Source organism: Cimex lectularius, unplaced genomic scaffold, assembly GCF_000648675.2.
Source record: "Cimex lectularius strain Harlan isolate CLEC.00 unplaced genomic scaffold, Clec_2.1 scaffold37, whole genome shotgun sequence".
In the NCBI taxonomy this organism is placed as follows: domain Eukaryota; kingdom Metazoa; phylum Arthropoda; class Insecta; order Hemiptera; family Cimicidae; genus Cimex; species Cimex lectularius.
The window spans coordinates 1,216,801-1,241,733 of NW_019392682.1; the positions used below are offsets into that span (position 1 = coordinate 1,216,801).

General features: G+C 34.2%; 1 protein-coding gene across 3 annotated transcripts in view; it reads right to left on the bottom strand.

Moving 5' to 3' along the window:
• Positions 1–24,933, bottom strand: part of LOC106665538 (steroid receptor seven-up, isoforms B/C) — a 142,160-nt gene that overhangs the window by 107,802 nt on the left and 9,425 nt on the right. The window contains exon 1 of one of the 3 annotated variants that reach the window (XM_024225676.1): positions 2,243–2,441. The exons of the other annotated variants lie outside the window; for them this stretch is intronic. The gene's annotated coding sequence lies outside the window, so the exon portion shown is untranslated. Of the gene's footprint in view, positions 1–2,242; positions 2,442–24,933 lie in introns of those variants that run through there. 3 annotated transcript variants of the gene reach the window in all.

Below are 24,933 nucleotides of genomic sequence, written 5' to 3' on the forward strand. Positions count from 1 at the left end.
TATGAAAAAGTCCATGTTTGGCAAATATAACAATCTATACAAGAGGCAGTGGTGGGGTGACGATCCATGTTGGAGATAAAAGATTACAAGATGGAGTTTTTAAATTGGCGCCCAAAAGTCAATGTTGCCATAACACTGGCAGAAACAAACCAAGAAAAACACCTCGCCCGCCCTAAACTCATGGTATTTCTTGCTAACCTTAAAGAAAACTGCTAAAATTGGTATTTTTCTGAAGCAACTTTGGGCAAGAAAGGGTTAAATTATAAACTATATATGAAATTTTGATAATATAACAATCTACACAAGATGCAGTAGATCGATTCCAAGATGGAAATTTTACATTGGTGCCAAATAAATCAGTGTTACCAATACACTGGCAGAAACAAAGCAAGAAAAATACTTCACCCGCCCTGAACTCATGGGATTTCCTCCTAACCTTAAACAAAATTACTAATATTGGCATTAACTTTGGGCAAGAAAGGATTAAATTATAGACTGGATATGAAAAAGTCCATGTTTGGCACATATGACAATCTATTAAAGAGGTGACGCCATGTTGGAGATAGAAGATTCCAAGAAGGAGTTTTTAAAATGGCGCCAAAAATTTCATTGTTGTCAGTACAAAAGTTGAAACATTGAAGGCAAAACTCAAGCACCCTAAATTTATGAGATTAATTAAGCTTTAGCAAATGAAAATTTTTATACACGGCAAATACAAGAGGCAGTGTTGCGGTGAATATCCATATTAGACATAGAAGATTCCAATATAATCATTTTAAAATGGCACCAAAAAAATCAGTTTTGCCAATATATGGGATGAAACATTGAAGAAAATATATTGCAGTCATGAGATTGTTTAAGCATTAGCAAATAGGCCAACGTTGAGCGAGAAAAGGTTATGAATGAGCGAACAAAAAAACGACGTCTGAGTTGAAATGTTTGCAGAAGGTTCGGACATACAGGCATGTATATGTCAAAAATTAGTCAAAACAAAATACGTGTTGATGAGGAATGGCCCATAGGAACCGGACGCGGGTTTAATTCGAAATCACCGACGGCCCGGGAGAAAGGTGAGCCATCTCGGCCGGTGTTTAGCATAGCAGGGCCCTCGGGCCGACATTAACATGCTATCTTCGAGTGGGCGGCCGATCTTGAATATTCAGCCTGCACGCGTCTTCGCTGCAACGGCGGTCCGACGTGCTGAAAAGAGGGAGTGGTGCGTTCAGGGCGATTAACCCGTAAAGCGACGGACACCGTTTCCCTAACCCCGTGAACTTTCCTCGCGTTTGGCACTTCTGAGGAATGGAAATTGCGTGAGGAGAAAATCACGTTTCATTTATGAGAATTAAAAAAAAATCCCAAGTTGAAAAAGTGCTATTCAGAACGGCTAAACGCCGACGAACAAGAGATATACGCCAACCGACTATTATGAACTTTTTTTCTTTCCATACCCAATATTGTTGTCGGATAAATTTTGATTGAAAAAATATAATTGAAAAAATAGTCTAATTTTAGGAAAGCCATAGAATCAATTTTCTCAAAATTGCATTAAATGACTTTTTTTATATATTATTATAATTTGTACATCCACAATAATTAAGTCCGGGTTCGAATCCCGCTCGTGAAGCTAACTTTCAATTAATTAATCTTTATGTAAGGTATTGGTTGAAATGAGAAAAGTTAGCGTCACCAGCGGGATTCGAACCTACCACCTTCGGCTGCTCTACCACTTGAACTATCGTGACTTCGATCCACTTGGACATCAACTCCCCATCTCAACCTACCTTTCGAGTTTTCCCTCCTTTTTGCCATTTCTCAAATTTTTTCAAAATGCGTATTCAACCGAAGGTCCTGAGTTCGAATCCCGCTCGTGAAGCTAACTTTTTCATTTGAATCAATACTTTATATAAAGATTAATTAATTGAAAGAAGTTATTTGGTCAATCGGACCACGAAATATAATAGAAATAATTGAGATGTAATCACAAAATCTAGATCATTCTTTTAATCCATTGAAATGTATATCCAATAAATTGAAGTTATTAACAAGGCAATAAAAACAGTATATTATACTTCACAATGCATTTCGTAGTTATCAAAGCATCCTACAAATTTAAAAAAACGCTCAAGTTAAAAAAATATTTCTTTATTTCGTTTGTTTGTATCCGGCCCGGAGGACCATAATAATGATTTGGCAGGATACAAAAATAATATAAAAGAAATTAAATAAATAAAAAACTTACTGTTTAACGTGGACCGTACAAAGAAAAAAAAGAATCACTCACTGAAGGACGAACGACCTATGGTTCAGGAAGTGAAGGAAATTTGGGATATATTAAAAGACAATTTAAGGAGAAAATGAGAGGTGCTTACAGAAGAGGTTTTTTAAAAAGAGGAGAAGTGAGCCGAGAAGAGATTTTCGTTCACAGTAGATTCGCTGGAGACAGAGAAATCAGAACTGTCCGAAAAAGGACGAAGGGAGAGGTTTAGGAGAAGACTCAAAGGGTCAAGGTCCAGGGCCTCTATTTTGCTCTGGTGAAAAGAAGCTAAAATGTTGAACTATTAAAAACGTAAACCGCCAGCCTTAATATTTATTTATTACTTTATCCTTACGCATTTCGACTGTTCCAAAAGTCATTGTTCAGGATTCTAAGGACTAAATGAGTTCAATATTTTTCACACCAAACCTGCATAGAAAAAGATGTTAAAAAACAAAATAAGAGAAAAAAAGAATTATTAAACATTAAAAGTTTAATAAGTGTGTTTTGTACAGGCATACAATTTACGATTTCTTTGATGTATAAGGAAAGAAGACTTTTAAAATAAAGGCTAAAAGAGGGAACGGGAAAAAAGAAACAGGAGCCTGAAAGAAAAGAATGACAAGAAAGTAATTCGTCAAAAAATTTCAAGAAAACAAATAACGAAGACGATCAGTCTTGTCGGAACGCGTCGAAGGTGGTAAATCAACGGGAGAAAACTCGGCTCAAACACTGACAACAGAAAAGAAACAAAAACAGTGACGAAACAATTGAAAACAACAGGTCCTGCGAGATCCGGCTGGACACCCAGGGAGTGTAAGACAACCTCTCATCAAACAACGAAGCCTCCAGTGTACAAAAAAGAGGAATAATTCAATTAAATTGTATCAGAGTTTTTCTCGCAATTTATTTTTATTTCATGTTTTATTTATACGTAGAGAGTCTTTATGTGTTTGCCTGTCATTCGCTCTCTCACTGTCTCTCTCTCTCTCTCTCTCTCTCTCTCTCTCTCTCTCTCTCTCTCTCTCTCTCTCTCTCTCTCTCGCTCGTTTTGTTTGGTATTTCCATTTCTCTGTTTTACTTACTTTGTTTCTCGGTTTCGTGGACTTTTTTGCCTGTAATCCAACATATTCCGGTCCTTTGCCACTCTTCTTTTAATTCTCTCTCTCTCTCTCTCTCTCTCTCTCTCTCTCTCTCTCTTTCTCTCTCTCACACTAACTAACTCTCTCTCTCCCTCTCCCTCTCCCTCTCCCTCTCCCTCTCTCTCTCACTCTCNTGTATCTATGTTTAGTTCAATGTATTGAAATATATTATCTCTCTATCTATCTATCTTTCTATATATCTGTCTCTACATAAGTATCTCTCCCTATTATCTTTCGCTGTCACTCATCTCTTTCAATCTCTCACTCTCTCACTCTCTCTCTCTCTCTCTCTCTCTCTCTCTCTCTCTCTCTCTCTCTCTGCCTGTTTATCTATCGACCATAATGGCTAGAGTGTTAGGTTATCTAAAAATTATCAAAATCGTTCAACATGAGTTCACCTACTCGCAGACGAAAACTCATCATCTACTATGTTAGATTATTTTAATTATTGCAAATAAATGCACAAGCAATAAAATAATACAATTTTTAATGGATAAAGATTCAGTATGAATGACGGGCAGACTACATCAAAAGTGATTTAACTGTCAAATACAGTAGTACGTTGTAGGGAAATTGTTCAATCAATTTTATCCAGGAGAAAGTCACTAATAATTTTTAATTTTAATGACAAACAATTAAAGGTACAGGTCAATTAACACTATAGACAGTAGAAGGATGGAGGATATTATGTAGTAGTAAATAGTACATCTGTGCTTAGTTTTGTCAGCAGTTTGTGAGCAATTTTTTAAATTAAATGTACTATGATCACGATCGCAAAGATATTTGTCTAAAATGTTAAAATTTTGATATTTCTCTCTCACTCTCTGTTTCCTTATTATTTTTTTTCTTTCTTTCCCTTTCCTCATTCTTTTTTTCTCTGTCTTCCCTCATTCTCTAATTTTCTTTCCCTCTCCTCAATTTTTCCCTGTATCCTTCCTATTTTTTTCACTTCTACTAGCTTTCACTATCTTTTTTCTCTATCTTTTTCTCTCTTGTATATCCGAATTCTTGTAAAATGTTTGAAAGGACCATGAGAGCCAATTTTGCCGGCTTTTATAAATAAAATGTTCATTTCAATTTTCTCTCTCTCTCTCTCTCTCTCTTTCTCTCTCGCTCTCTCTCTCTCTCTCTCTCTCTCTCTCTCTCTCTCTCTCTCTCTCTTTCTCAATCGTTAGAATCCATCGTACTATGAAGAATCTGCAACAATCCGTGTAAACTTATAATTGTTATGTGCTTCTCACGTTAGCATATAATAAAACAGCCATTTTCAAATTATCTAACGCGGTAATAAAATGTCATTTATAAAAGGGGTAACAATAAAGCCGCGATATAAACGGGAGATTGCCTCATTTTACAAAAATTGAGGAATTAATGATGTGTAGAAATTAAACTCGTGAAACGTTGTCCGACAATTAGCACCTTCATTGTTTATCCCTGGGCTTTCGTGCGTGAAAGAAATACAACCGGGCTAATCCTCTATTAATTAAACCGTACAGTCGAGGAGAAAATGGGAGGGATTTTTTTTCGTGAGTGTAAATAACAGTTTATGGGTTAACTTTCGGATAGATATTTTGGAACGAATGGAAGAAGGGAAGTACTTTCCATATATCGGGCTAGTTTCAAAAATTCAGCTTACAACTTTTTTTTTACTTTATTTTATTTTTTTACGTGGGTTCGTAACAGCAGAAGTCATATAAATCCTCAGGGTTCCGGTGTTTTTGAAAAAAAGCCCATTTTACAAGTATGTCGGGTTCGAACCCGGGACCTTTACCTTACAGTGTTGAGCGCCGTGACAACGCCTGAACCGTTGCGGCCACCGATGCCCCCTAGCTTACGCCTTTAAAAACGCCTATATGTAAAATTATGCCCATTTTTCAGAAGAAATGCGACTTTCTACTTTGCCGAACAGTCCATTTAAATAGCAAAGATGGTGGAATTGAGATAATAACGGAAAAACTTTTAAAGGTTTGTCTGACTTATTAGCTTAAAGGAACACAAGGCAGATAATTAAATTTAAATTGAAACTTAATGATGTTTAGATTCTGCTTGTTGAATATAAAATTACAAATCTTTGTGTCAAAGTATCACAGGAGGAGCGGTTCCTACTGTCTCCTTTCATGGACGACTGTTTCCTTTTTTTTCCTTATCGCAAATTACATTTACGCAATTCGGTAGAAGAGGGGTTGATTGCAGGATCGGCCGGTTCACAACAGCCGTACATTAGTTTTAGTAGGGAGTGTACTGTTGTAGAGTCGTGACTTGAACAAAAGGGACAGAGAGAAGCTGTTGTGAACAATAGGCAAGGATGTAGAAGCCTTATCTCGGCCAAGCCATCGTAAATACTTTATACATGATTAGCCCCATGAGAGACATAATCGAACTTAGTCGGTCATAAGGTGCAATTGTGGAAATGGAACAGGCGCTTTTTCCACTTTCGCAAGATTGACGAGAAAAGACCTTGTTCGATACGAGTTATAAAACCATTCAAAACAATTTATATTTGCAAATTTTAAACGAAATAATAATTCATTTATCGGCTAGAATTATAAACAAAAGGAACAGTACTTTAACATACTAATGAAAAATAAATCTAATGCGAAGGACTGAAGATATGCTGATTTCATTCTTGTGACAATTTCAATGACTCGACAAACATAGAGAACAAACATGACTCTCATGTAAGATTCATTGATTGTTTAAAAAAAATACATTTTATAAATATTAAAGCTGGTATTTATATAATATATTATGTGACGTTTGAAACAAAAAATTTTTTCTCAAAAAATTTGTGTTCAGGGATATTTTGTACTGAACGAAAAGTTCAACGACGTCGCTTGTTAAATGTAAACAACAGACCGGAGGCAAGTGGAAGGTAAAACATTAAAAAAAATTGTTTCCAAAAAATTGATATTCAGGGTATTTTGTAGTGAAAAACACAACAAATACCAACGTTGTTTCTTGCTCAAAAATATAATAAAAAATATATGTTAAACCGCTTTGTAACGTCCCTTGGTTTCATGTAAAACTAAACCGGAAATTTCCATTCCCAAAAATTTGTGTTCAGGGGTATATATATTTTATATATATAAAAACAACCTTTGTAACGTCGCTTGGTTTTATGTAAACAACAAACCGGAGTGGACAGTGAAACATTTGAAAGAAAAATGTCTTTCCAAACATTTGTGTTCAGGGGTATAAAAAATATATATATATAAACCACCTTTGTAACGTCGCTTGGTTTTATGTAAACAACAAACCGGAGTTGACGGTGAAACTTTGAAAAAAAAAAAATTTTCTTTCCCAAAAATTTCTGTTCATGGGTGTTTTGTAGTGAAAAAAATATGTCAACGTTGTTTCTTGCTTAAAAAAATAAGAAAAAATATTTATAAATATATATTATCCTACTTTGCAATGTAGCTTGGTTTCATGTCAAAACAACAACGAATATCAACGTTGTTTCTTCCTTAAGAAATATATTTACAAAAAAAATAGTTTAACCTACATTGGCAAGTGGAAGACAAAACATTTGAAAAAAAAATTGTTTACAAAAAATTGTACTCAGGGGGTGTTTGTAGTGAAAGAATATCAACGCTGTATCTTGTTATAAAAAATAAATAAAATATTTTAACTGTAATGTCACTTGTTTTCATGGAAACAACAAACCGGTGGGAAGTGGACGGTGAAACATTTGGAAAAAAATTTGTTTCCGAAAAATTGATATTCAGGGGTATTTCTTAGTGGGAAAAATGTCAACGTTGTACTTTGCTTAAAAAAGTAAATCAAATATTTTAACCTACTTTGTAACGTCGCTTGGTTTCATCTAAACAATAAACCGGAGGTACGTAAACGGTGAACCATTTGGAAAAAAATTCTTTCCCAAAAATTTCGGTTCAGTGGTATTTTGTAGTGAAACAAAAACTTCTTTCACAAAAATTTGTGTTCGGGGGTATTTTGTAGTGGAAAAAACTGACAACAAATATCAACGTTGTTTGTGGCTTATAAATAGTATACAGGGTGTCCCAGTTCCTTGTGTCGAAACTCAGGGAATCGATTCTTCTCTTCGTTTGGAGCAAAAAATGTTCAGGAGAAAATTTTCGGAAAGTTCTCTATTTTGAAGATATTCGTCAATTTAGGTGTTTTCAACTTTTCACTACCTTACCACATAAAAACGCTTACAACTTCCAAAATGTTGAGACTACATCAAATCCAATTACACCATTTGAAAGAATGATAAATTTGCTGTAAGATACTTCTTTGCAATAATCTGAATGACATAAAATGTTAGCCAATATCAGTTGGAACATGTCAAAATTACAAAATTTAAAATTTTGGTCATGATTCCACGTTCTACTGAGGTTGCAACAAAAAACTTCTTATAAACCATCGTCCAAATCTCAACGGTAAAAAAGTAAGTTGAGGTTTTGGGTGTTGTTTAATTTTTCGACTTAGGTCCACTGAATTGCTTATAAAATTCAGAATTACTGACTGTAGAAAAATCTGATTTGTGCCACCTGAAACGTTAAATTTGCTATAAGGCAACCTATTTACATTGTAGAATTGATGAAAAAATTTTGCACGAAAAATAAAACAAAATGTTGATTTTTTTTTTTTTTTTTTTTTTTTTAATATTGGAATGGTAACTGTTAATATCTATTTTCGTATTGGATTCCACACGTATCCAATATATATATGTATATACAATCTATTATGTATTATGTATGACCTAAATGTATGTCATTGAGATATGACAAAACGAAACAAACCACAATCTAATAAACATTGAAGTAATGTACTAAATACTAATAAAATTAAGTAAATAAATAAAATAGTAAGTATTTAATTAAAAATAATGAGAGTTTAATTTTATTTATTTTGTAATTAAATTTCATCTTTTTTTAACATAACGAAGCTCTAGTTGCAATTTATTTTAAAAGGAATTAGCTGGTTACCTAATAAAAAAATATTGAGTGAAATATAGGCTGGATTTTGCTTTAAAAAACAATAGATAATTGGGATTAAATATATTAAAAACATAAAATTATCACTTAATATTTTTTTTAAATTTTGATATTACGTAATGTGATAGCTATTTCCTTTTTTTCTTTTTCTTACTTTTTTCTTTATAAAAAGGCGTCAACCGACGTAGGGATTATTTACGCCTTAAAAGCCTGGTAAAAAATAGAAAATTTTTTTTAGAAAATTTATTGAAAATAGATTGTTTTCTTCAGAAATTTTATCAGCTTGTCAATTGTTACGGGTTATCTTCTAAAATTTCTGAGAGGCAGTAGGGCATATTACAACTTTTCCTATCGTCCTCATATGCCCTGCAGGCAGAGAGAATATGTTTCACAATGGGGGATCTTCCTTGGCCACGAGATGGCCATGTATGTCTCGTGTGTCCTATTCTTAAACGAGTCAGAACGGACTCTTCATGTCTTGAAAATCATGATCATATCGGATCCAAATTACCGTATTTTTACCACTTCAAAAATGACTTATTATGGCAGTAAAGCCCATGAAATGGAGAAAATTATAAAATTATCTTAAATATATGAAAGACGATCGATAATAGGACGACAGTTTATAGTTTATTGAAACTTTATTGTTGCAAACTTTTTTTTTTCATGCTCCCATAAATTACTACATGATAAATATTGTACAACACATTATTTTGTGTCATATTAAGTTAAAATCGATACAGTCGAGAAACTTAGGAAAATATTCACTATTTTTTGTGGTCCGCTTGATCAATTAATATCATTCAATTAATTATAGTTTTTAGTTCAGATCAAAAAGGCAAAATGGATTGAAAAATGGTAAAAAGGACGGAAAATTTAAAAAGGTTGGGCTGAGATGGGAAGTTAGTGCCCGAGTGGATCGAAGTCCCGATAGCTCAAGTGGCAGAGTAGCGGCGTAACAAGCCGAAGGTGTGGGTTCGAATCCCGCTCGTGACACTGACTTTTTTATCTCAACTAAAAACCTTAATTAATTGAATTAAGAAAATATATTTTTATTTTTTCATGAAACAAATGGGTATTAAGTACGGAAGTGAAATCTAGTGTATGCGGCAGCGAATTTAAAAAAAAATTGCAAAAAGTGCTAAATAAATTCCTAAGTTTTGTCATGGTGGTTCCTAGGTATAAAGCCATATTTTAACATTGCAATGATACAACTGTAGTACAACATTATTCTTAAATTAAGGATAATATACCAGAAATTATTGCTAAATTTTTCATTAAAATGTAATGAGTGAAAAATTAGTAATAAGAAGCATAGGACAATGCAGTGTAAATAATTATAAATATAAAATAATTAAGAACGTATTAAGTCCTTAAAACTAAGTGTAACTCAGGATTGGGTTTTTGTAGTCCAGTTTCCTCCTTAAAAACTTACAACATTTAAGTTATAAGACATTATATATGCTTTATTTATTTAAGTAGAATGTAAAGTATAATCACTGGGACTCTTGTTTTTAACTTTTAAATATATACTACATATATATAAATATAAAATATAAAAATAGAAATATATAAATAAATGTAAAATACAAGTATATGGGCAGCAAAAAACTAATTTTGAGTTTAGACAATTGTATATCAATTTCAAGCAAACAAATTGAAAGTTTTTTAACCTTTCTTCTTTACGTCTAAGTTTAGAAATTTCCTATGCGTTCATTTAATTGAACATAGCTAGTACTTAATAGTACTTAAAACTAAATGTAACTCAGGATTGGGTTTTTGTAGTCCGGTTTCCTCCTTAAAAACTTACAACATTTAAGTTGTAAGACATTATATACGCTTTATTTATTTCAGTATAGAGGAAAACTTTTAAATATGTATATGCGTGTATATAGACAGCAAATAAATAATTTTGAGATTAGACAATTGTATATAAATTTTAAGCAAACAAATTGAAAGTTTTTTAACCTTTACGTCTAAGTTTAGAAATTTCCTATTCGTTCATTTCTAGTTGACAAGAACGTAGCAAAGATGACATTGCAGTTTAAAGGTCTCCTGCTGTTAGTAGATAAGGCAGGTCATAAATTATCAATAATTATAATGATATAACCTTCAAACTGTACAAAAAAAAAATCTAAAATAATTGTAACGATTTGATGTCTTGCGGTCAGGCGGGATGTGATTATGTGTTGGACCGATAGGTCCAACTAAGCAAATAGAGAATTTCTTTAATTACATGTTATTGCCACAGTATGATTTTTTTTTATATGTCCCGGTTATTTCGCCGACTTATGAATCCTTCTGAAAGTCGTTTTTCCATTTTTTTCCGCATCTCGTAAATAGCCTTTTATCCCCGGAGAAATACACCGCCGATCGGACTTCCCGATTTGAAAGCAATTTCGGCTAATTTTATAGACAATTGAGTCGTTGGGTCGGTGAAACTTAGGAGGGATATTCGCTTCTCAAAACGGGGCCCCGGCGAGTTTCCCTCGCTCTCCGGACGGGAATCGAATCTGCCGATCGTGACCTCAGGTCGATTATGGTTAGCTTTCTCTCCCTCTGTTCCTCCTTTATAATTAAAAGGGGCAGAACTCGCCCACCCCCAACCCGAACACACACACAAAAACCTGGGATAATTAACTTTCTATAGTGGCGCATTATCTGCAACATGAGCCTTGCGTCAGTGGCAAAAAACTGACGGCGTCTGGAGAAACGCACGATCGGGACCTGAGGCATTTCAGGTGTTTTTTCCTCTCCGTTCTGGTGAATATGGGCCAATCGACCAGTTCAGCTGATCATCTCTGGGTCAATTTTCGGTCTTTCTTTTTTTTTACACGACGAAAGTAGTCATTTGGTTGAACAGTCATCGTTCGATGATATCAGTTATCATTTTTCGATCCCTGACGACTAAACAGAAAATTAGTCAACATTTTTATCCATTTAGGCAAAAATGTTTCTCACGATCCCAAACGTTTAAAGTAATTGTTTATTAATAACCAATCACTTTATGAAACACACTAATTCAGTTTAAAAATGATCATTACATCTTCATTGGTATTGAAAAAGTTTGAGTTGAATTTTTATGTATTTGATGCCCCTGAAACATCTAACATTTCGAAAATATAATCTTCATGTCTATTCGGATCCAAAACTAAACAATTAAATAAATATATTAATAATAATGATTATTTGGAGATCGTTAGATGCGGTCTGGTGTGACGTAGGTTTTAGAAAAATATTTTCTTTATCGTCCCAACGTTTCGACCTTTATTGAGATCATCTTCAGGACCTGGGATTTATAAGCATTGTTTAAATTTTACAAATACATGTAGGATGTGGAAAAAAACATCAATATCTCAATGGCGCTTTCAACACGACACACAAGAATGACACATCTACGCAGAAAATAAACACTGAGTGAGTACAAATATTTTGATTGAATCTGAATTTTCTAGCATCGTATAAATTCATTTTTTCCCACATCCTACATGTATTTGTAAAATTTAAACAATGTTTGTTAATCCCAGGCTCTGAAGATGATCTCAATAAAGATCGAAACATTGGCACGATAAAAAAATGTTTTTCTAAAACCTACGTCACACCAGATCGCGTCTCACGATCTTCAAATAATCATTGGCTAACGGTCATTAAATACCACACATTTATAATAATAATAAATCTTGCAAGAATGTGCATTATATATAAATTTATAAAAAAAAAAAATATATTTTGCTACATCCTTGCCTGCTGACAAAAACAACGCTTGTCCTAGAAAGCAGGAGTTTTTGGAGATCCTCAGAGAAATAAACAGAATATATCTTTACAAAAGCATAATGAAAAACAAACAAATAAACAAACATAATACATAATAAACGAGTAGTATGAAAAAAATAAATCTTGGTTTTATCTTGACTTTATCTTACCTACAATTTAAATTTTTTTGAAATAATAAATTTTTACCTTCTTTGTCGTTTTGAAATTCTGAATAATGATCCTCCCTTCACAAAAACAAAACAAAACGAACTGCCATAAATAAAATTGGGCTTAAGACTGTACCTTGTGGTATCCCGATCGAACGCGTAAAGAAGAACTATAAACTGGTCCAACTTTTATGACTAGAGTTCTGTCCGATAAATATGATTCAAGGAGTTTAAGGGGAATATTAGAGATATCAATACACTCAAGTTTTTTATCATCAACTTATGGTCAATAATATGTATTTTTACAGTATAAAAAAACTCGGTACAAAATTTTTTTAAAATTATGTAATAAAATTAAATACATTCATTATAAATAATACGTCAGAACTGTTCAAATTTGCATCTAAATATTTTGAAGAACGATTTTGTGAAGTAGAAAACGTGTTGAACCTCATTCAACAAGTGGACTCCACGAGGCTCTAATGAAATAAAAACATTGGCAATAAATATAAATTTTCCCATTTAATCGTTTCCCTTAAAATAGAGTGTATATACCGTCAGATAAATTTTTAGGTTGAGTGCCCAAAAGTACCGTCCATAAGGTTACTTAACCTTCAGTGAAATCAGATACTTAAGCAGTGAGGTTACCGTTAAATCAGGAGATAACGACATTAAAGGCAATGAGATGAAGTCGGTAAGGGCATCATTTTTGGATCAAAAAATTAAAAATTTAACTAGAAATTGTAATAAAAAGTGGTTAATATATCAATTCAAATGTAGAAATTCTAATGTTCATCTTAAAATTTTGGCAATATTGAAAATCAGGCAATTTTTTGTTCAGTTTTAAAAATCTCTCGGAAGGTTACTGTATCGTTTGACAGAATTGTATCACAGACAAAATTAAATCTACTCTTAAAATAAAGAATCATCGGCTTTAAATATTTACATAATACGAATTAACCTTAAAACCAGCATCATGGATGTCTATTAATTTCGTCCATAAGGTTACTCCTTCCTTTAAAACAACGGCATCAAAGAGAGTAACCTTATTATTTCTCTTGAAATAAGGATTATACTTCAGCCGCAGGAAGGTTATTCTCTTCTTTGTTTTATTGGGAATCATAAGGTTACACTTTTAAAGATTTTTTAATGATTAAAATAATCTTCATTAAGGTTAATAACCTTTCTATAAAGGGAGAGACTTACACAGTAAGGTTACTGTTTAACCTCAAGGCAATGAGACTGAAAGAGGGCGTGGCATGATTAGGTCAATTTTTAGGCTAAAAAATTATTAAATTTTAATAAAAAGTAGTCATGATGGAATTGGTATATCCATTTTATTGTAGACATTTTTATATTTACCTTAAAATCTTGGAACCTTGGAAAATAAGGTTGGTTTTTATTTAATTGAAAACATTTTTTATGCTTCACAATGGTATGTAAAATTAGATAAATAAAGACATCATAGGTACTAAAATTTTTGGTTTAAAAAATTCGCATAATTATAGTCAATGTTAATTTTGGTTTTTGGAATGAATGCATCATCATAAGGTTATTCTTTTTTTAATGCGGTTAACCTTTTGTTACAAACCCACTCGGTTTGTCCAAACAAATCATAAAGGTTAACGTTTCAATTGGAATAAAAATACTTCAGGCGTAAGGTTAATATTTAGTTTAAAATAAGGGCATCATCGTCATCGAGGTTATGCTTAAAGCTGACCGTAAGGTTATTGTTTCCTCTGATATATAGATATCGTCGATCCAAAGATTACTTTTTTTGTTAGAAATATAAGGACACGGGGATTTTAAAAAGATACTTTTAAGCGTCAAAACAGAGATCTGTCAGGAAAAAAGTATTATCTATAAGAATTTTTGATTTTTTAAGGGTAACTATTTGCCTTCAAGTCCTTGGTTGGGACTGAGTCGGTCTTAAGGAAATTTGAGATACTTACACAATAAGGTTATTGCTAAACCTGAAGGCAATGAGAGTGAAAGAGGGCGTGGCATGATTAGGTTAATTTTTAGGCTAAAAAATTATTAAATTTTAATAAAGAGTGGTCTTGATGGAATTGGTATATCAATTTTATTGTAGAAATTTTAATGTTTACCTCAAAATCTTGGCACATTGGAAAATAAGGTTGGTTTTTATTTAATTGAAAACATTTTCATTCTTTATCGTTTGTCACGTTATCATGTAAAATTAGGTAAATAAACGCATCATAGGTATTAATATTTTTGGCTTAAAATATTCATATAATTATAATTAATCTTAATTTTGGGTTTTGGAATAACGGCATCATTATAAGGTTGTTTTTCATGAAATAAGGTTATTGTTTTTTTTCATTCGGTTAACCTTTTGTTACAAACCCACTCGGTATTTCCTAACAAATCATAAAGGCTAACGTTACAATTGCAATAAAAATACGTCAGGCGTAGGTTAATATTTAGTTTAAAATAAGGTCATCATCGTCATCGAGGTTAAGCTTAAAACTGACCGTAAGGTTACTGTTTCCTCTGAAATATAGATATCGTCGATCCAAAGGTTACTTTTTTTTGTTAGAAATATAAGAACACGGGGGATTTTAAAAAGAGACTTTTAAGCGTCAAACAGAGATCTGTCAGGAAAAAAGTATTATCTATAAGAATTTTTGATTTTTTAAGGTTAACTATTTGCCTTCAAGTACTTGGCAATGTTGGGACTGAGACGGTCTTAAGGAAATTTGAGATCGCATGTAAAAAAATTAATTATGTCAGTGTATAGATTAAGAATGTTTTGCTCTGATGATGACCTTACAACAGGTCGAAAGCGTGACAGTAACAACTGAATTTGCTTTACTCTTCAAGACCATATCTTGAACCAGAGTAAGAGCTTCATAGCGTCAATATTTACTAGGAAAAAAATAAACTCATGGTACCGTAATAAATATGAATGTTATTGTCAGTAATATCATTAATTGAAAGTAAAAACGTATCGCACATTAGGTTAATTTTTCGTGTAGAATAGTGAGATAAAAGTCTAGATTACAATAAAAGCGGACACCCTAAGGTTACTGTTTCTCTTGAAATGAAGATATCACAGGCCACAAGGTTAAATTTATGTTTAAATACCCTTTCTATTTAATCGTATCATCGGTCACAATGTTAACATTTAAATCAAAACAAAAGAAAAGGTTAATTGTGAAAGGTCTGCGGGGTGATGATCCTGCGGTTCGGAATGTTTCAGATCATCCGGATCTTTATCTTTGCCGTTTGGTCTGTCAGGTTTTCAACATTTCGCCATCTTCAGTAGGGTAGTTTTGTGACAGGTCAAAACTTAGGCTAGGCAAATGAGTACGATCGGAAACGACCAAACTGTAGAAAGTTTGTTTGCCTTACGATAATTTTATAAAGTTATGCAGTTTTAAAAAGTTTTTCTGACTTTTTGGTAAAACAAACTCTTAAGGTAATTTCTTACGTACATAAATCGGGTTTATGGGGAGATTTCGCCATAGTTTTTTCGAGTGTCCTTTGAATATGGTGAAATACCGAAGGAAACAGTCCGTACCGGCTGGTGGTGACCGAGAAGCCTAATCTGCGAGGGGATTAACCCCGGTGATTTAGGGAGCGGGAGGCAAAGTGAGATTTATCTTCTAGGAGGCCGCCTTCGGCCATCGCTCACGCCTTTACTTATTCAGCTGTTCCGCGATCAAGAGCGATGGGAGAGGGATTCGTCGAGGTGTTTCTTTCTCTAGGTTTGTTATGAAGGAAAGGGCAAGTCCGTCACGACCTCTCGCCTCCGACGATATACGCCGGACGTTTCGAGACGGGAATGGAAAGGTATCGCTCTCGAGGACACTAGACCGCAAAACTGCTCCGTGTCCCAGGCTACCGCAAGGCACCGCTACCGGCGCATTCCATCGCCTTTTCTACTAGAACTCTTCTCAAACTACAAGACACAAGCACAACCATTTTGTGCTAATTCATCGAAAATAAACTACAAGGTGCAATTAAAAAAAAGGAAAAAAACAGCACTAGATCAATTAAAACCAAATTCTCAAAGTAGAATGCTAGAGCACAATATATTCTCTCAAGCTGTTCAGCACTGTACCATCTGTACAAAAGAATATTTAAAAATAAAGAAAAAATACCTCAAGTTAGGTTGAATTTGAATTAGCTTCCTAAGAAAAAATTCACTTTGTCATGATTTGATAACAGCTGAAGTTCTTCAAGAACTTCCCAAAAAAGCTGTCGTCTTTCTGATTTGTTTATTTAACGCAACATCGATAACTACACACTTTCCCATAAAGTGGAAACTTTCTTTATTAAAATGATCCCAAACACTCATAAATATGATAAATAAAGCAAAAAAACAGGAAATAAAGCATATCTTATACAGGATGTAATTTTTAGATGGCCCGGCTGAATTTTTTTTGAAACATTGAAGCTATAAAAAACGTGATTTGAGAAAAAATTATACAGGATACTTCGTCTTAACCGAATATGGGCAACTGCGAGGAACTTTCGGTCATTTTTGTACCATCTGACGCGAAAAATTAGATGCAAACAACTAAGTAATTTAAAATTATATTGAAATATCTCCTGAAATAAACAGTAAACTTGTAATTTGTACATTAAAAATTTAAAATTTTTACATATTTTCTTTTATTTCTTTTAAAAAGAAGAAGAAGAACATAAATAGTATTCTGGGGCTTTGAGCCTCCTTGAATGACAAAAACGGCCAAAATTTTGTGCAATCCGTTTCAAAATGAGATAAACAATTAAATGTAACGAAGAAAAGATGATCAGAGATGAGGCCATTTAGACATGGCCTTCGTCAAGATTTCGATGAATATATCCACATCATCAGGACTCTACATTTAAAACATCGAATATGCTATACAAAAAACCCAGTTAAGAATGGAACTGCTTTCTCCGATCCTGTCCAAAATACAGGTCCCACTTTTGACTGTGATAGTACAAAAGCTATGAATTATGAAAGTTATGTGGGCAAGGCGAATCAAAGAAATGATCTAAATTAATAAAAATGAAAATGCTTCCAATTATAGAAGAGACAAAACTTGAGTGTTACATACAGGGTATCCTTTTTAGATGGCCCGGCTGAATTTTTCATGAACCAATAACGCTATCAAAAAGACAAAAAATACGTGTGTAATATTTTTTAGTCTAGTTTTAAATTTTTATTTTGTTTTGGAGAAAAATCATACAGGGTACTTCAGGCCCAGTTATTCAAAAACAAAACTTCAAAATTTCAATTCGGATCATTTTAAAGGATTTCTTACGCTGAAAACATTGGTGCAATAGGGTTTTAAATTGGTCAAAAACGAAAAAGTTGTGGCAAAAAAAAATCGGCAGCGTAATTTCACGAGGAGCTGAATATTTTATTGTATGGTCGGGAAAATCTGAATTCCTCTCTCCGAAAAGTTGGAAGAGCGTTAGGGTTTTTCAATTTAATTAGAGATGTACCCCGGACTTACGATTTTAAGCAGTATCGGTTTCATATTGTCCAGGGAATTCGGGACTCTGATTATGGTAGGCGTCTAACGTTCCTTGCTTCCAAATGTCGATTTGGGAGGCTGAAGAAAACGTTCTTCCATCCATGGACTGATAAATCCAAGTTCTAATGGCATACTAAATGGTATACTCGAGCGTGGGCAAAGGAAAATCCAAGAATTTCGTACCCTAGTCATTATCAGGTGGTTCAAAGTATCAACTGTCGGTGTGGACTTCTAGGAAATAAATTAATTGGGCCTTATTTCTCAGAAAATAATTTAAATAGTGCACAGTTGCTCAATTTTTTGAGTGAGGTTTTACCAACAACGTTAGATGATGTTCCTCTGCGAAAACGACAAAGAATAATTATCCAGGTTGATGGATGGCACACAATTCTTTGCAGGTGAGACGTTATTTGAATCGCCACTTCCGTGAATGGAGGATAGGACCTTATGGATCTGTTGGCATCCTCGGTCACCGATTTAACCCCACTTGACTGATTTCTGTGGTGCCATTTAAAAAAAATAGTGTCCACCCCAATCAAAACCCGGCAACCTCAGTTGAAGAACTGCGCAAAGGATAGAAAAAATGCTTGTCAATCCATTTCCCCTGACTATCGCTCTGAGCAAGGCAGGCAGTTCGAAAATGAAATGTAATTAATAATTAGCCAAATTGCTTTTTTTCAAACTCTGTAATTTTTGGACCAATTTAAAATCCGAGAACCAATGTCTTCAGCGAACATCCTTTAAAATGATGTGCCAGGATGTGCAAGGTCTTATTTGAAATTTTGAAGTTGAACCCTGAGGCATCCTGTATAATTTTTCTCCAAAAACGGTAAAAATTTGAAACTAAACTAAAAAAAATCTAACACTACGTATTTTATGACAGCGTCATTGGTTCAAGAGAAATTCAGGCACCAAAAATAGACACCCTGTGTAGACAATATTACATTATTCAAAATAGTCTTTTGTTGACCTATAAGTTGTTCTATATTGTTGATTGTTTTATCTGCTATTATTACTGACTTAGGCATGGGTAATTGTGGTAGAATGGGTATGAGCAAAATATTTATGAAGTTGTTTCATATAAATAAATGGGAATGAAAATTAAAAAGCCTTCGTAAAATCTGCAATTTAGTTTACAAATATGTCAATGTCAAATATCGAACATTTCCTTAGCGAAACTGGCGACCAAATGTAGTTCAGTAGGAATTGGGGGCCGGCGGCGAAAACATTCGGACCAAAGGTTATCCGTTTCGATCGAAATACTCGCCCCACGCCCACGTATTGCGATTTGTGTCTCAGAAAAGAATATAATGAGCCAATTTAAAGTTGACACAAAGGGAAATACGTAAATAACCAGATGCCAAAGCAAAAGACAAAGGTGAAAAAAAATTTTCCTCTAAGCGGACTGACAAACGCTAAACCTCACTCGTGGTGTCCCAGTTTAATTTAATAATTTTATGCGAATCGCATAAGTGATATAGAGAGGGTAAAATGTAAACAGACACGCATAAACATCGATGAACATTACGGTTCATAATCGCCCTTGAATACAATCCAAACACGCTTTCATAAAAGTAAAGTCTTCTGTTTTCATACATCTTTTCATTCATTGCTAGTACAGGCTTACTTTATGTAAGCATGAACCTGCGAGATACTTAACGGTTAATTCAATACTACAATTTTACTTAGTCACGACTGTATGTGGGCGATTAAGGTGTTTTGTAAAAATTGTTCTATAGAAATCAACCTCGCATAACAATTTCATTATTAGTTCCAATTAATTATTCTTTTTATGTAAGGTATTGGGTGAATGAAAAAGTCAGTGCCACGAGTGGGATTCGAACCCAAGACCTTCGGTTAAATACGCCGCTGCTCTACCACTTGAGCTAACGTGACAAATCCACTCGGACACCAACTGTCCGTCTTAACCTAAAACCGTTCAAAAATGGCAAAAAGAGGGAAAAAGGTTTTTTAAAAATATTATTCTTGTATTCAACTAAATCATTCTTGTGGTCCTCCGGGCCGGATACAAAAAGAAAATTAAAAAAGGAAATAAAGATAGTTTTTGATTAAAGTTGATCTTTTTTTTGTTAACTTATAGGATTCTTTGATCACTACGTATAGCATTGTGAAGTTTTAAGATTTTTTACTGTTTTTATTGCCCTGTTAATAAGTTCAATTTATTGCATATGCATTTCAATGGATTGAAAGAATGATCTAGGTTTTGTGATTACATTTTAATTATTTCCATTATATTTCTTGGTTCCACTGACCAACCAACTTCTTTCAATTAATTAATCGTTATGTGAGGTATTGGTTGAAATGAAAAAGTTAACGTCACGAGCGGGATTTGAACCCACGACTTTCGGCTAGATAAGCCGCTGGTCGACCACTTGAGCTAACGTGACTTCGATGCTCTCGGTCACCAACTCTCCATCTCAACCTACAACCGTTCAAAAATGGCAAAAAGTGGGAAAGAGGGTTTTTTCAAATATTATTTTTGTATTCAGCCAAATCATTCTTGTGGTCCTCCGGGCCGGATACAAAAATAAAATTAAAAAAGGAAATAATTTTTTATATATCAAACTTCATCGTTTTTTGTTAATTTGTAGTATTCTTTGATAACTACTTACAGCATTGTGAAGTTTTAATAATTTTTTACTGTTTTTATTGCCCTGTTAATAAGTTCAATTTATTGGATATGCATTTCGATGTATTGAAAGAATGATCTAGGTTTTGTGATTACATCTCAATTATTTCCATTATATTTCGTGGTCCGATTGACCAAATAACTTCTTTCATTAATTAATCTTTATGTAAGGTATTGGTTGAAATGAAAAAGTTAACGTCACGAGCGGGATTCGAACCCACGACCTTCGGTTAAATACGTATTTTGAAAAAAAATTGAAAAATGGCAAAAATGGAGGGAAAATTCGAAAGGTAGGTTGAGATGGTAAGTTGGTGTCCAAGTGGACCGAATTCACGATAGCTCAAGTGGTAGGGCAGCGGCGTATCTAGCCGAAGATCGTGGGTTCGAATCCCTCTCGCGAAACCGACTTTTTTATCTCAACCAAAACCTTACGTAAAAAGAATAATTAATTGAAAGAAATAACTTAGTCAATTGACCACTAAAACATAAATGGATTTCATTATTAGGTTAATTATTTTTACCAAGTTCTTCACATAAAAATACAAATATAAACCCTAAATACCCTAAAAAATGAAAGATTTTTTGAACTCTTAGAAACTAATTCGTTCTAACATAAGAAATATTCTAAACCCCCCGTCCATAAATTTGTCCATTGTCATTGCAATAAGCGTGCAGTCAATTCTCAACAATTGCTCTTTCTGTGTGGGAAAAAACACACAAGACGTTTCAATTCTCAAGCGTCCAAGCCGAACGTTTAACCCAATTTAACGATCATTAAATAAACAAGATTCACAACCTCCTCATACGAGAAGAAGAAGCCAGGAAGCCGCTGATTAGGAAGACGGCTTAACTTGATTTAAGTCCTTTCGCCCTCAATCTCTCCTTCCTCTACATCGGAGTTAATATTGCAAGCCTTTTTCCAACCGATCGGCCTTTAGCTAATTTTCTACGTGAATCTCTCCGAACACCATAATTAGCCGAAGGTTTAATTGATTGAATGGCCTATCCTAATAATTATTCGGCCGGACGCGAGTTGTTAATTATAGTTTTAATACAACCATTGAATTAGAGAAGTATTAAAAACGGGTTGTTTGTAAATCAATAGATCAATGGTAAACCTTTCCTCCTTATTTGAATCAACTATCAAATACATGACACATCCAAGTTTTTTTAACTATTCAACTGAGTCCATTATCACTTAAAGGTAAATAGGACGCTGCTGAAAAGCAACTGGGAACATTCGTCATGCCAGTCGACCGAAGACGGTAATGATACTAGCATCAGATAACATCCAAGTGCCAAGGAAATTTGATTGCCTCTAACAATAAGATATTAATGATCTCTGACGGAAGATGATGTATAACGCTAACGTTGTCACCAGCCGGGGGCTGTAAATCCATTTCGGGGCATTCTAGAGAATTTTCTAATTTTAACTCGACGGGGGAAAAATTTAAGCTTGTATCCTTTAAGAATTCATTTAAAATCTTCAACACCTGGTTTTAATTTTTTTTAAAGAGGAGGTCCTGACAAGTAGAAGCGAAAAATATAAACGTGGTTCCTTTCAATTTTTTCATTTGCGCTTATAATTAAATCCATTATATTTAGTAAACTATTGACCAAATTAGTTCTTCCAATACTTAATCTTTTTATGTAAGGTTTTGGTTGAAAAGAAAAAGCCAGTGTGACGAGTGTGATTCGAACCCACGACTTCGGCTAAATACGATCGAATCCCGCTCCTGACACAGGCTTTTTCATTTCAGCCAAAACCTTATAATTAAAGTTGTTATTCAATGTGATCATCATCACATACGAAAAACTGTTAGATTGAGAGGAGGAGCGTTTCGCTGGTTGGTCGGTGCGTTATTCTGTCAATCGTGTCCTTTTACAAATTAATAAAACCCATGCTCATACCCACACTACCAAGACGACCGAAGACAAATTTGGCCAGTCTCTAGTAATTTCTTTACATTTTCTTCATCTTGTTCTTGTTTTTGTAATTTGAAAAATTACTAAAATCTTTTTTTGTGGCATGATATATAGGAAACTTTACGCCAAGTTTGACCTATTTTTGTTGAATGCATGGAGGAGATCCTGAAGAAACCAGAAGGAATTGATTAGGAAACGTACAAAACGTGTGTCGGTGTCGGTTAAGTTTAAATTGTATAGTGAGATGTTTTTACGGTTTGTATGTTTTATATTGTGATCATTGATGACATGATTAAGAAAATAACGCCAAAGAATGTTAAACAATGTCTGACCAGAAAAATTCACGTGTAGAAAGTTGAACGCGTAGTTTCCTAGCTTCCGATTATTTGGTTCCGCCTATCTTCGCCGTTTTCCCCTTCATCTTCAAAGCTGGATTTGATGAAAAATGGCAAATTCCGTAACCAATTTGGCCTATACGCTAAGGAGAGCGAAATGATAGGAAACAGTCAAGTTAAAATCATTTTTATTCCCACTTTTTTTACAACATACTACAAGTAAAATTATTGAAATGTACAAATTGAAAAAACCTAAGATAAAATCTGTAAGAATCACCGGTGACACTTCTAGTAGCGTCTACGTGCTATGGACTCGCTGTCCAACAGGTTGCGCGGCCATCGTCGGTTCATATCCTTGGGAAATTATGATGTTTGTTGATGTACCTGCTAATAATCTATGTAGGTTTCCAATCTTCCTAGAGGTCATTAGACAGGTGAAAAAAGAAGACTAATTGCTGGATTCACCGAGCTTTCGGCACTTTATAGTGCCATCATCAGGCTCCATAACCTTAAACCCAAAATTTTTACAATAGTTCTCCATGTTAATCGTTTTTCTTCATTCTTGGGAAAGTACGTATATCATTTTATTCCTTTAATTTTATGTTACTGTATATTTATTTTAATTTGTAATAAAATACCCTGATGATGGCACTATAAGCTCGGTGAACCCAGCAATTAGTCTTCTTTTTCACCTGTCTATTGACCTCTACGAAGATTGGAACCCTACGTATTGGTGAGAGTTCGGGATATCAGGTTTAAAACTAAAGTGTTGTGCTGTAATAAAAACGAGTTGTGGAATTGTATCTGGCGGGATTTTATGACACCTTTGACTAAAGGAATTTTAAGGTCATTGTGGATGCGTGGCTAGATGGAAGGAAGCGTTTACTATTTTTCGGAAAATTTTGGATTGGGGAATCTGGATGCGATTATATTCCCAAACTTGAATTTTATTACTCAAAAGTTTTCTCATTTAAAATATTAAAATCAGTAGGGGATTCCTCTCGAGGTCTGTTCATTGATGACCTGTAGCTTGGTCGTTCCATGACATTTTGGCCTGTAATCTTTGCTGTTATATCAGATGTGATTCGCTGGTTGGTCAGTGCGTGTCCTTTAACGAATTTGTAATATATACACAAACCCACAGAAGAAGGTACACCTTCTTCGAAATGGCAAAACGGAGGGAAAATTCGAAGGGTGGGTTGTGATGGGGAGTTGGTGTCGGAGTGGATCGAACAGCGGCGTATTTAGCCGAAGGTCGAAGGTTCGAATCCCGCTAGTCTCACTGCTTTTTTATCCCAACCAATACCTTTCATCAAGCTTAAATTTTACCTCTAGAGACAATTGATCTCTAAAACAACAAAGACGTCAGTTGTCCAAGTGGAAAATCGGCAATTACTCCCCAAAGTCCTTGGAATAATTTATTTGATAAGATTTAAATAAATACAAGGCTAAGCTGACCGTAGGGCTTTTAACACTAGCGGCTTAAAGGATTTTTATATGTCGGATTATAATAGTGGTTTAACGCGTAACAGACATTCCGCCGGCTGGAAGAGGAAATCCTTGGTTTAAGAAAATTCTCATCGGCTCTTAGAAGTGAAAAGAATGTCGATTGACCTAGAGGACAGGTACTGGGCGGTTAATAACTTCACCGAGTCATGCAACGGTTTAATTCCACATTATTTACAGGCGGGGCTTTAATTAGAAAATCCTACCGATTGTAAAAGTATAAAAAAAATGAAAATTTATTATACAAGTGGTAAATAAGGCATGTTGAACAAGTGTACACTGTGAAGCTTAGCGTGTCAAAAACAACAAACAAGGTGTTGCAATAGAAAGATGTAAACTTAAAAACATATGCTTATTTAGAAAAAAAAAGGCATAAATATGTCACGAGCTTTTATTAAAATCCTAATAAGTCCAATACTTAGCAAGTATGGTTCGTGTTTGGACTTTAATTGATATATTTTATGCGAGTGGCCCGGCGGTTAATGTACCTCCGCCCACCCCCGCATTATTTACGAGGCGGTCAATGAATGAGGTAATTACAACGGGGGAAAAATATTCAAAACGCTTCGCCAGCGTGAGATGTGCTCTATGCGGTTTATGGAGCAATAACCCTGAGACCGGCCACGAAGGTGGTTTATGGTTATGGCTAATTAAGAGGGAGTTTGATCCATGTTTAGGAGCGTCTTCACGTTGTCTATTCCTCTTTGGTTTCAACAGGCAATCGGCTATCGTAAAACAGGCGTG